This window comes from Penaeus japonicus, unplaced genomic scaffold, assembly GCF_977035675.1.
Source record: "Penaeus japonicus unplaced genomic scaffold, GWHDUDI00000001_assembly GWHDUDI00000015, whole genome shotgun sequence".
Taxonomy (NCBI): Eukaryota; Metazoa; Arthropoda; class Malacostraca; order Decapoda; family Penaeidae; genus Penaeus; species Penaeus japonicus.
Window position 1 is genome coordinate 23130857 of NW_028234417.1, and position 12044 is coordinate 23142900.

The 12044-nt window shown below is 45.8% G+C and overlaps 1 long non-coding RNA gene across 1 annotated transcript in view; it reads right to left on the reverse strand.

Annotated features, from left to right (window-relative positions):
* Positions 1-265: 265 nt before the first annotated feature.
* LOC147470391 (uncharacterized) overlaps positions 266-12044 on the reverse strand; it is a 60053-nt gene continuing 48274 nt past the window's right edge. The window contains exon 3 of the long non-coding RNA XR_015191673.1: positions 266-3383. This is a non-coding gene — a long non-coding RNA (uncharacterized LOC147470391). The remainder of the gene's footprint in view (positions 3384-12044) is intronic.

Below are 12044 nucleotides of genomic sequence, written 5' to 3' on the forward strand. Positions count from 1 at the left end.
GGAGGGAAGGGAGGCACTTTTGCTCATTTTCTCTCTCTCTCTCTCTCTCTCTCTCTCTCTCTCTCTCTCTCTCTCTCTCTCTCTCTCTCTCTCTCTCTCTCTCTCTCTCTCTCTCTCTCTCTCTCTCTCTCGTTTTATAACTTTTTTTGTATATCTCTTTCTCTCCCTTTCTTTCTTCCTCGCTCTCCCTTTCTTTCTTTCTCTCTCTCCCCTTTTTTTTCTCTCTTTCCCTTTCTTTCTTTTTTCCCCTCTTTTATCCCTTTCTTTCTTTCTCTCTCTTTTTCCTTCCTCGGAGATATAAAGCTAAAAATAGCGTTATAGAGAACGGGTGGGGGAAGGGGAAGGGGAAAGGGGAAAGGGGGAGGGGGTTTTCGAGCTGACAGAATTACGGAAGCTAGTCTCGAATACCAGGCAAGCCGGGGGGAGGGGGGAGGGGGTTATTATTAGCCTGGGATGCTGTCTCTCCATCGCTGCATTCTCCGTCTTCTTCTTCTTCTTCTTCTTCTTCTTCTTCTTCTTCTTCTTCTTCTTCTTCTTCTTCTTCTTCTTCTTCTTCTTCTTCTTCTTCTTCTTCTCCTCCTACTCAATCTCCGCCTTCTCTTCCTCGTCCACCTCATTCTTCACCTCCACCACCTTTCGCATCAATAACAGCAATGATACTAATAAAAAGAATGGTTCGGCCGGTGATGAACATCATAAACAATATTGGTAGTACTAGCAGAAGTAAAAAAGGGAATAACAACAATAGCAGTAGCAATAGCAATTACAACAATAATGATATTGATAATAAGAAAATCATTAATATTATTTGATTAAAAAATAGCGTAAAAATCCTAAATGCAACATCGAAATCAAACTAAAACGAAATAAACCCAAATCCAAAACAATGCCATACCACCATAAAAAAACACACTCAATCGTGATGAAGGAAATAAAACACACAGTCTGATGTCCGGGACACATGCCCTAACTCTGGCATCTCCTCTCCTCCTCCTTCCTTTCCCCTCCTCTTCCCTTCTCTCAACCTCCTTTCCTCCCCTCCCTTCCTGTCCTCTCCTCAGCCTCTCTCTCTCTCTCACCTCCCTCTTCTACGCTCCTTATTCTGATAAGATCTGTTGCACAATATGAAAGTCTTATACAGTGGGTTTGTCAGGATAATACGTGGGAGTGTGTGTGTGAGTGTGTGTGTGCGTGCGTGTGCGTGTGCGTGTGCGTGTGCGTGTGCGTGTGTGTGTGTGCGTGTGCGTGTGCGTGTGCGTGTGCGTGTGCGTGTGCGTGTGCGTGTGCGTGTGCGTGTGCGTGTGTGTGTGTGTGTGTGTGTGTGTGTGTGTGTGTGTGTGTGTGTATGTGTGTGTGTGTGTGTGAGTGTGTGTGTGTATGTGTGTGTGTGTGTGCGCGCGCGCGATCAAGCGTGCTCGTCCGTATAAGCAAATATTCAGCTTCTCCCAGAGTCTATCTCCAATCCTGTGCACGACAAGGCTCCCCCTCCTCTCTAGCTCGCTGCAACCCCACGACGCTTCTCGCCAATGCCTCGGCCTGTTTCCATTCCGCAATCCGATTTCCTAACCCCGGCTTTCCTTTCCTTAAGAGCGTCCTAATCTCCAGACGTTTCATTTCCGTGAAGGCCTTATCAAAACTCTTTTCAAGTGAGGGTTATTCTCTATGCCGTAGCGGATGCCGTTTCTTGCTTTGCTTTCAGTTCCTTGATAAGAGTAATACAATAAATGTAAATTTTTCGAAATGGAATTCAGCCAAAATGTGAGACCAATTTTGACTATATCCACCGTTTCTACTTTGCATTTCCTGAACATTCTAAATCATCATTCTAGGGCTCTTCAGCCTCCCTTTTCCAAAGAGGAGTGGAGGGGGGGAGGGGAGGTCCAAGATCGTCTCTATAATTAAACAAGGTGCGACTCATGTCTTAGCGAAGGGTTACATAACACTCTTAGTGCCACTCCCTCAACCTCCACTTATTGGCTTGGAATTTACTCTCTTAGTCGCCGTTTGCATGCTAGCTTTAGGTCTTTTAGTTTTTTATGGTCTTCTTTCCCATCCATCGCTTCATTAATTTCATCATTCTTAGTTTTCCCTTTTGTTCTGTTTTGTTTTTGTTTCTTTCTCTCCCGCTCTCTCTTCGCGGCCTTGTCTTCTCTCTTAGTCATCAATCTCTTCTGTTTCGCTTTAGTGAAACTATCAACTTGTGTTTCAAGGTCATGGCGCCTTCCCCTCTACGCACCATCTTCATTATAGTCACCATCTCCCCGTTTCCTTTTCCTTTCCTTTCCTCCTTCGCACTTGTCTCCCTTCCCTCTTATTTGTCAGACATTACTACTACTGCACTACCCCTCCTACCCCGTCCCCAGCCCTTACCCCACCCCTGCCTCAGCCCCTGTCCTCGGTCCCTCCCCCCCTCGCTCCACCAACTGGCACCCGAAACGGCGTGCCGAGGCAACGCCATGAATGAACAGTGGGCGGTGCCAGCGCCTAGGCGGGAGCCAAGGAGGACCACGCCCGTTGACGCCAGGGGGAGGGAGGGAGGGAGGGAAGAGGCTCTTACAGGGGGCAGGGTCATAAGGGAAGGGGGGGATAGGGGAGGGTTCAAGGTAGGACTAAGGGAGTCTAGGCAGAAAAGAAAGCGCACCAAATTCGATATTTGGGCAAAGGGTGCACTTGGATGTGAAGATTTTGTATGAAAACAGTGTTGCTGTTATCCTCCGAACCTACTTGTAAGTTTTACTGCGTATTACCAACCCCTTCCCCCTTATTCTATTCTCTTTATTCCATCCATATATCCTCTCCTCCCGCTCTCTCTCCCTCTCCCTCTCCTTCTCCCTCTCCCTCTGTGTACGTGCATTCGCGCGCATTTAGTCGTGTGTTTGCAATCACACTCTTCCTAAAACAAGCAATAATAAGACACAAACAAGTGTACACGCTAGGCACGGCACCCACCAATACGTGGCGAGCACGTCGATGCATCAAAGCGAGAAGGATAATCTAGGTAAAGACGCCAGAGCTGCGAACGTAAGCTCAAAGAATGAGGAAAGAAAGAGCAGCGCCCGCATGCCCCTCCCTACCTTGGTGGGCGCCGACCTCAGATAATGCTTTCAAACAAACTCCATGCGCTAATACTTGGCGTCAAAAGCCATTCTCGGAGACAGAGAGCCTGTCAAGCGAGGCCCTTGAACAAGCTATCGTGTGACGTCACAGGGCCTCGTGACCGGCCGCTGATAGCGTATTCTAAACCGTTTTCGATGTCTCCTTTTCTTTCTTTCTTTTTTTTTTCTTTCACCCATTCTCATACTTACTCACTCAAATATTTTTTTTCCTGCACTCGCTCACCCACTCTCTTACCTTTCGCGAAGCAGCATATATCCCCTTCTTACCTGAAAAGAAAAAGTGTTCAAGTTTAGATGAAATTAACAAATTCCATGGTTTTAAAGAATGCACGCAAAAATATTAATGTACCATTAGAGCGCGTGGACTCACTCTTACGTAAGACAACTCTGCAATTGCGGATCTGGAAAAGCGCCTCCATACGGAGACACAAACTTCATTCCTCCTTCGCCTTCTCTCACTCACTTCACTTTCATGCTCTTTCTCCTCTCCCTCAGATCTTAAGCCACCTCCCGTTCTTCCTATTTCTATTCCTTTCCTTTCCAGTCATACCCCCTCCCTCCCTCTCTCTCTCTCTCTCTCTCTCTCTCTCTCTCTCTCTCTCTCTCTCTCTCTCTCTCTCTCTCTCTCTCTCTCTCACACACACACACACACACACACACACACACACACACACACACACACACACACACACACACACGCACGTACATGCGCAAAACAGCAGGAAGAGCCAAGCACGTTATGACGTCACTGCCTGCCTGCCCTCATCCGCAGGCGGACCGACGTGTGCCAAGACGGGCTCTTGTTGCAGGTGCCCGCAGAGCGACGAGGAACCGCCCTATGCCCCTGCCGACGGCGGCCCAAGGTCACTTCTGCCACCTTTTACTCCTATATATACACAGTATTTTACCAATTTCTTCCCTAAATTCGTATAAAACTACACATCTATGCACGTGCACGACGTGCATCACCGCAGTGCCTGACACTGCATGACAACGAGTCCCAACAGCAACTCACAAACATCTGACTATTCATACCGGGAGAAGCGCGTGGGCTGAATGACAAGGAGTGACCGGCTCATGGTTAGGCCGGTCAGGTTTAATGGATGCCGTAATTACCCAGTTTTAAGTGTCTCTTTATATCGTTCCTGTGTTTTATTATTCATCGATCTGATGAATTGACTACTTTTATTGCTAGTTAAGTAATAATCAGTCATTAAATCAGATTTTGCTGTTGACTTAACCGCCGTTCTTTTCCAATCACCAATCATTTTTATTTGATTAATCCATTCATCTCTCACGATAATTTGTTTCAGCACTTGCATTTTCACAGCCCGTCTATCCACCCAAACACTGTTTACTTCCATTTCTACTCGCCATCGCAAACCATAAAGGAAACCCCATCTCATTTACCTATTTGTATTTCTCACTTTTTCATTTCCGGAGAAAAAAATTAGCTAAGACATGTAACTAAAGCGTTTCGATTAAACCCTCCATGGGAATTGCACGAATTGCTGACAAATATGTGATAGAAACGCGTCTATTCCACTCCTCGCTCGGTGAAGTTATTCATTCCTCATTCAAATATTTTTTTCTACAATTGTCACAAAGATTTCCATTCCTTTTTGGATCTATTTTCATTTCAATCTGAAATTCGTTCACCCCTCTCCTTCTTCACATGATCCTACTCATGACCTAACAAAAATGAAGAAAATAAAATAAAACAAATGAAGAGAAAATTTAAAGCCCATGTTTTTCTTTTCTTTCTTTTTACAAAAACTCGTTACCAAAGAGATAGTATACTAATTGAATAAATTATCAAAACAAATAAGCACATAAATATAAAGTGTAGCAAGACAAATATTCAATGATAAACTAAGCAAACAGAACACACAGAAGATACATGCATGTGAAATATTGCAATAAAAGCACTATACTATGCTATACGAAATAAAAAGACCCTTTGAAAAGAAGTAATAATTATACCAATAATCAAAATAGTAATAGTAATAATACCAATAGTAATAATAATAATAATAATAATAATAATAATAATAATAATAATAATAATCATACCAATAATGAAAATAATACAAATACCAATAATGATGATGATGGTGGTGGTGGTAAGAACAACAATAATAAAGAAAGCATCTTTACTTCCCTCCTCACCCTTCTCCTTACCATCCTTCATCTTCTCTTCACTTCACCTTCCTCGCATATTCGTCAGCTCTCTCTTTCATCGTCTTCAAACACACACACACACACACACACACACACACACACACACACACACACACACACACACACACACACACACACACACACACACACACACACAAAAAAAAAAAAAAAAAAAAAAAAAAAAAAAAAAAAAAAAAAAAAAAAAAAAAAAAGCATGTGACCTCCTCCGAGAGAAACCGAAAAAACAATCGAAGGTCGGACTAGAAGGTTAACGATTCCCTAATGAAGACAAGGTGCGGGGATCGAAGGGAAAAGCAAAGAAGGTGAGGGGAAACGAAAGAAAGAGAAAGAGAGAGAAAGATATATAGATAGAGACAGAGAGGGAGAGAGGGGGGGATAGAGAGGGGGAGGGGAGGGAGAGGGAGAGAGAGAGAGAGAGAGAGAGAGAGAGAGAGAGAGAGAGAGAGAGAGAGAGAGAGAGAGAGAGAGAGAGAGAGAGAGAGAGAGAGAGAGAGAGAGAGAGAGAGAGAGAGAGAGAGAGAGAGAGAGGAGAGAGAGAGAGAGAGGAGAGAGAGGAGAGAGAGAGAGAGAGAGAGGAGAGAGAGGAGAGAGAGGAGAGAGAGGAGACAGAGGAGACAGAGGAGACAGAGGAAAGGAGAGGAGAGAGAGGAAAGGAGAGGAGACAGAGGAGAGAGAGGAAAGGAGAGGAGAGGAGAGGATGAGAAAGAGAGCAGAGTGGGGAAGACGGAGAATGCAACATTAAGACTTAATCTTACACTTAAGTCCATAAATATTATCTACTTCACCTTAAGTGGCGGAAATGGGAGCCGTAAAAGATGGGTGACGTAAAGCGGGTGGCAGACAGGATGCCAAACTTGCGTTAGGAGGATACTAGAGAAAGAGAACGAGAAAGAGATAGGTAGATAGAGTGATAGATGGATAGATAGAGAGAGAGGAAGAGGGGGAGTAGGAGGTGGTAGGAGGGAAGAAGGGAAGAAGGGGAGTCAGGGTAGGTGGTAGGAGGGAAGGAGGGAAGATGGGGAGGAGGGAGAGGAAGAGGGAGGGATAGAGGGTAGGAGGGTGGGAGGACAGGATGATAGGAGGATAGGAGGATAGGAGGGTAGGAGGGAAGGAGAGAAGGATATATAGAGAGAGAGAGAGAGAGAGAGAGAGAGAGAGGGGGGGGGGGAGATGGAGAGAGGGTGAGAGGGTGAGAGAGAGAGAGAGAGAGAGCACTTAATGAGGCTCAAAAGCGTATCAAACGGGAAGAGCCAGAACCAGAGTCAGAGCCAGAGGATAGCGGGAAGCACAAAGAGCGAAAATGACGACCGAATTCCCAGTGTTAGAGGAGACACTAGGCTGGCGAACGAGGGAGAGTGAGAGACAACAGCCAGCGAACAAAGGATCTAAAGTGCCAACACCGAGAGGACAAAAAGCGGCCCGAGTGCCAAAAGACGGAAAGGAGAGCCAATCCCCAGCCAACAGCCGATGAGAGCTGCTTTGCCAACGGATCCCAGGGAGCGGCACCGGCTTCCCATCGGCAACCGAAGCTGACCCTTCCCGATTGCCAAAGAGCAAGCGGAAAAAGGAGAGCCACAGTGCCAACAATTAAAAGGGCTGCCGACGCCGCCCGCCACAGCCCGCGATAAACTCCGGCTGAGGCTGAGGCGGCCGCGAGCAGGAGCGAGAGTGCCAAGTGCCAAGGAGCGTCTCAGACGAGAGATTCCTGTGGCACTATCGCCGCAGCTGAGGGCTCTCGAGCGCGGCAGAGACGTCGATAGCAGAGAGGAAACTTCATCCACGGCGAGGGATCGGCAGGATTACGGAAGGCCCTCGAGTCCAGCCGAGCCGAGCCTTTCATCGTGACGTGGGAATGCGAATAAGGATGATGCAATGATAAGGTGTTGATACTGATGATTGGTGTTGATGGAGATAAGGATGTTGTCGATGGTGGTAGTATGAGATGATGATTGAAACTGATGTTGAAGATGATGATGCTATTACGCGATGACGACGATGTTATGTTGCTGATAATGACGATGACCACCATCAAGGACAGTGAAAAACCAAGAAAAACAAAGGCTTGCCGAAGCGAAGAGCCGAAATAATCCATACAAAATAAAGAAAATAATCAACTCACCTTTTATAGGACAGTTTTATAGAGGGAAAATCACCTCAAGAGACTATACAGACTGTCTTTATAGAAAAAAGCAAAATGAAAAAAGAAAGAGAAGAAAAGAAGACGACAATGAAGAAAAGGAGACAATAAAGAAAAATAAAGAAAACGGAAAGGAAGAAAAAATAAAAAAATATAAAAAGAAAGAAAACATAAGAAAGAAAGGAAAAAAACATAAGAAAGCAAGAAAAAAGAAAGAAAAGCGAAGAAATAAAGAAAGAAAAAAGAAAGGAAACCTGCAGATGATTTTGTCTCGTTTTCTAATAATCTACTTTGTGTATAATGTTTTTTTTTTCTGCCATACCATAATATCTATGAAAAAATATCCCTTATGACAAACACACGCCACACACAAACAAACCTTTCTCTCAAGATCACATGTAACACCGGAATATATACAGAGAAAAAAAAAGAAATCTCGGTAAGGAGGAAGGCTGTTCCTGAAAGCAAGGAAAATAGCTCAGACGAGGAAGAATCCAGGTTGGAAGGAAGGAGAGGGAGAAGGAGGGGAGTGGGAAAGAGGGGAAATGGAATCAAAAGATAGAAAGAGAGCATCGAGTTGGAGGGGGTGGGGTAAAGAGGGGGAGAAGGGGAGGGGAGAGGGGAGGAGGGAGGGGGAAAGGGAAGGAGGGGGAGAGGAAAGGAGGGAGAGAAGAAAAGGGAGAGGGAAGGGAAACAGTAAACATGGAATATCCTTACGAGAAACCGAAAATCCCGATAAAAAATGACTCGCGGAAGAGAGAGAGAGAGAGAGAGAGAGAGAGAGAGAGAGAGAGAGAGAGAGAGAGAGAGAGAGAGAGAGAGAGAGAGAGAGAGAGAGAGAGAGAGAGAGAGAGAGAGAGAGAGAGAGAGAGAGAGAGAGAGAAAGAGAGAGAGAGAGAGAGAGAGAGAGAGAGAGAGAGAGAGAGAGAAAGAGAGAGAGAGAGAGTGGGAGGGAGAAGCGGGGAGATCTAGCGTCGAAGTGGCCAGAGAAGGAATCTGGAGTTATTTCGAGAACGAGGGAGAATCCAGGAACATTTATCAATTTAGGGAAGCCTTGGAGAACGGCCTTACTCACTCTTGTCTGTGGCATGGATGAAGAATGAGGCACAAAGGTGAGATGGGAAAGGGGAGGCGAAGCAAGGAAGGGTGGACGGAGGGAAGGAGGGAGCGAAGAAGGAAAGAAAAAGAGAGGTAAATGGTAAGAGGGAAAAGAAGAAAGGAAAAAGAAGGAGAGAGAAGGGGAGAGACGGAGAGAGATGGAAAGGGAGGGAGAGAGGGTTAGAGGGGAATGGAGGGGAGAGGGAGAGGGAGAGGGAGAGGGAGAGGGAGAGGGAGAGGGAGAGAGAGGGAGAAGGGAGAGGGGAGGGATAAGGGATAGGGAGAGGGAGAGGGAGAGGAGGGGGGGGAGGGAGGAGGGATAGGGGAAGGAGAGAGAAAGAGAGAGAGCGGGAGAGGGAGTGGGTGAGGGGAAATGGGAGAGGGAGAGAGAGGGGAGAAGGAGGAAAAGGAAAAGAGGAGAGGTGGAGAGCGGGAGGTGGAGAGACAGAAAGAGAAGGAAAGCGGAAAAGAGGAGACAGAAAAGGACAGTAAAAGAGAGGGAGAAAAAATGCAGGGACAGGTTTAGGGGCAAAAGGGGAGGGGGGGAAAGGGAGGGAAGGGGAAGGGGGACGAACAGGGGAGGCGCTGTGATGCCGTAGAGCCGAGTCTCCTCCGAGGATCGATAAGGGACCCGTGTCTGGCAGGGGAGACTTGCTCTTCCTCGTGACTGCCAGCTTCGCTTCCACTAACTAGCGCCTTCCACCCGGAATCGAGGCTGGGGAGAGGGAGAGGGAGAGGGAGAGGGAGAGGGAGAGGGTGAGGGAGAGGGAGAGGGAGAGAAGAATGAAAAAATTTAGAAAGTAGGTAGAAGAGAAGTGAAAAAGAAAGAATAAAGAAAGAGGAAAATTTGGATAGGGAGGGGGGGAGGGAGGGAGGGAGGGAGGGAGGGAGGAAGAAGGAGAGGAAAAGGTAGAGGAAGAGGGAGGGTGGAGAGGAATGGGAAGGAGGGGGAGAGGGAAGAGAAGGAGGGGGGAAAGGGAGAGAAAGAGAGGAGTGAAAGGGGTAGACAGAGAGGGTGAATGAGTAGATGAGAGGGGAAGGTATAAATGGTAGAAGGGAGAGAAGAGTTTCTGCGGGAAAAGGGGGGAGGGGGGGGGAGTCGAAAGAGGGAAAAGACAGAAGGGAGCATGACGCCAAAGGTGATAAAAGCGATAGGATGGAGAAAGGAGCAAAAAGAAAATGGAGAGGGAAAGCAGTGGGAGGGAGTTGGAGGGAGAGCGGGAGAGGAAGAAAGGGAGGAAGAAAGGGAGGAAAAGGAGAGAGGGAGGGAGAGAACACAGAGTGAGGAAAGAGAAATTCCTCTAAAATGCAAAGCAGTGATACACACATGGTCACTAACGGATCCCAGGTTACCATGCAACTGCAACATGTTTGCACACAGAACCCCGCGCTGCCATGCAAGACGCATTGCCTGTTCTTGCCCTCGCTTTCTCTTGTTCTCTCCACTCATTTTTATTCACATTCTGTCCCTCTTTCTCTCAGTCAGACAGTCAGACAATCAGTCAATCAGTCAGTCAGTCATTCTGTCTGACTGTCTGTCCTATCACTCCCTCAATCCTCTTTTTCTAGCACTTTCCGCTCATTTGAATTCTCTCTCTCTCTCTCTCTCTCTCTCTCTCTCTCTCTCTCTCTCTCTCTCTCTATATATATATATATATATATATATATATATATATATATATATATATATATCCACCAATCTATCTCTATTTATCTCTCAATCTATTTATTTATCTGTCTCTGTTCATCTACCTACCTATCTATCTCTATCTATCTATCCATCTGTCTATGCATGTCTACCTGGCGCTTCCTCTCTTCTTTCCCTCTCTTCCTCTCTCTCTCTCTCTCTCTCTCTCTCTCTCTCTCTCACCTCGCCTCTCTTCCTCCTCCTCTCTCCATCTACAACCTCCTCCTTATCCCGCTCTCTCTCTCTCTCTCTCTCTCTCTCTCTCTCCCAGTGAGGGCCCTCGTCCCCTGAAGATTTATTAACGGTATTTTGTTTTCTTTACAATCAGTGTTGCTCTTGTCTTTGTTGGGCCGGGAAGCCTAAATGCCTTATCAATATTCACGCTGTTGTTGCACATGATGATACTGGTTATGATCATGATAGTGATGATAATGATGATGATGATTGATGGTGGTGGTGATGATAGTGGTAATGTACTAATGTTATTAGAGTAGAAGTGATGTCATTGATGATGATGATGATATAGTGAGTGGTGTTATAGTGGTTTATAAAATTATAGATGATTATGATAAATGAGTGATGGTGACATATGATTAGAGAATGATGGTCATGGTGATGATGATTATGACGATGGTGATGATGATGATAACGATGATGAAATCAATAAGAAGGAATAAGGAAAGAAAGAAAAAAATGGCATTCCTCCCTCACGCGAAAGTTCAAAAAACAAAAAAACAAAAAAATCTCGCTCCTTCGAGAAAACGGAAACGACAAGACAATGCGATTTCTCCGAGTTAAAAAAAAAATTATATATATAAAATGATAAATGAAAGTAAAAGAGAAGAGAGCACGGGAAACGAAGAAACATCCCAATTCACGAAAGATGTTATGTTGAATCATGCTAACTGGCTTTCGTTTTATGAGTGTGTTGAGAGGGTGGGATGGGAATGGGGGGGGAGGTAAAGGGAGGAGTGGGTCACCCAAGTACGTGCTTGTACATGTGCTCGCGATTTCCCCAAACTCTTCTAATCGCTCCGTCCTTTGCCACAACAGCTCCCACCGCCCCCTTCCCTCCCCTGTATACCCCCTTCTTTTTGCTCCTTCCTCGCCCCAATAAGGCTCAAGTTATAGCATGTTCCCGTCAACTTACCAGAGATGAACTCCACGTAATTCATCAGGGATTCCACAAATTGCTCTGGAAGCTAGTGGTCTTTTGAGGAGGAGAGGAGGAAGGAGGGAGGGGATTATTTCTCGCTCTGCTGCTTCTCCTCTCTTAGTCTTCTCTCCCTTGTTGTCTCTGCCTCTTATTGCTGTCATCCTTTTACTTTACCCCTTAATTTATGCCTTCACGCTCCTGATGATTTCCTCTTTTTCCGTTGCTTCTCTTTCCCTCTATCTCTCTCACTCACTCTCGCTCTCGCCCCCACTCGCCCTTTCCCTCTCCCTCTCTCACCCTCCGATTATCGACTGTTACTAAGTAACTAACCCTCCCCCTCCCTAGCCCCAACCCCCAGCCTTTGCATACACACACTCTTCAATCAACATTTATCATCAGGAGATAGGAGAGAGAGGGAAGGAGAGGAGAGGGAGAAAAATACACCGAAAATAACATTGGTAGTCAAATCAGAAAGATATATAAAAAAAAAACCAATAGTCAATATCTACACTCGCCAAAACAACTCGAAAGAAACCATAACAAAAATCGACCTCAATAACACAAAACAACAACACGATACGAGTCCTTAACACGAAACGGGGCTCTGACAACATAAAACGGGGCCAAACATAAAACGGAGCCCTAATA